Here is a 941-nt window from a genome sequence, read left to right as displayed (position 1 = left end):
CTGAATGGGCAGGCAGAAGTGTGCCTCGTGGTCCGAATCCCTGCAGAGACCTTTCAATACTGAGTGAAGCCATAAGAGTGGACCACATTTGGATATCCCAGAAAGGCAGAATGGCCAGCAGCATGTAATTGAGAAAGCCACCAATGTCAGAATGCAGTCAAAGAGAGCGAGAGGGTCAACAGCAAGGCCTTAAAGTGTCACTACTTAAGGCATGGGGTTCCCCCTTTCCAATGTGCACAGAACACAGGGCTTTGGGCTTACATTTTAATGCTTTCCTGCTGGGTTTCTGTCTTTTCCCTTCTACCTCCCTATTTCTCACCTTTGAGACATTACTGTTCAATCTATCTCTGCCCCAACCCTGAATCGTAGCGGCAGGTATTCGGTTTTTATTTTATAACCACTGACATCTGAGTTTACATCATGTCTCAGATAAAATTTTGAATGGGGACCCTTGAGTGGTTCTGCAAAGCTCTGGGTCCAAGACAATAAAATAAATGTATTTGCATTGAGAGATGGACCTGAGGGGCCAGAGAAAGAACACTATGGCTTGGGCACGGGTTGTCCTTTGAAAGGTGAATGTGCTGGGATTCTGTGTAGGCTTAGAAAAGCTACTTTAATAAGGGTTCTTAAATGTTTCAACCTCTGTTTTAGCCCACCACCAACCAGAGGTAATAGGAAAGGGAGGTTATTAGGACACAGGGGAAGTGGACCTGTTTAGAACTAGTTCTTTCGGGCAGTTCCAGTCTTTGTTGTCAGGATATCAGCAGATCAGTTCACAGGAGTCAGCAGCGGCAGCTTGATCCAGAAGAAAACTGAGGCTCTTCTAATTGTCCTGAGTCTGCGGATACAGCAAGAAGCTGCTGGAATATCCCGAGAAGTTCTTTGGCGCCTTTCTCTCCACAAAATCACGACAAACGATGAAGGCAAGGTGAACCAACACC

Source organism: Rattus rattus, chromosome 3, assembly GCF_011064425.1.
Source record: "Rattus rattus isolate New Zealand chromosome 3, Rrattus_CSIRO_v1, whole genome shotgun sequence".
Lineage (NCBI taxonomy): Eukaryota > Metazoa > Chordata > Mammalia > Rodentia > Muridae > Rattus > Rattus rattus.
The sequence above is the reverse complement of the archived record's forward strand: the minus strand, read 5'-3'. Positions refer to the sequence as shown.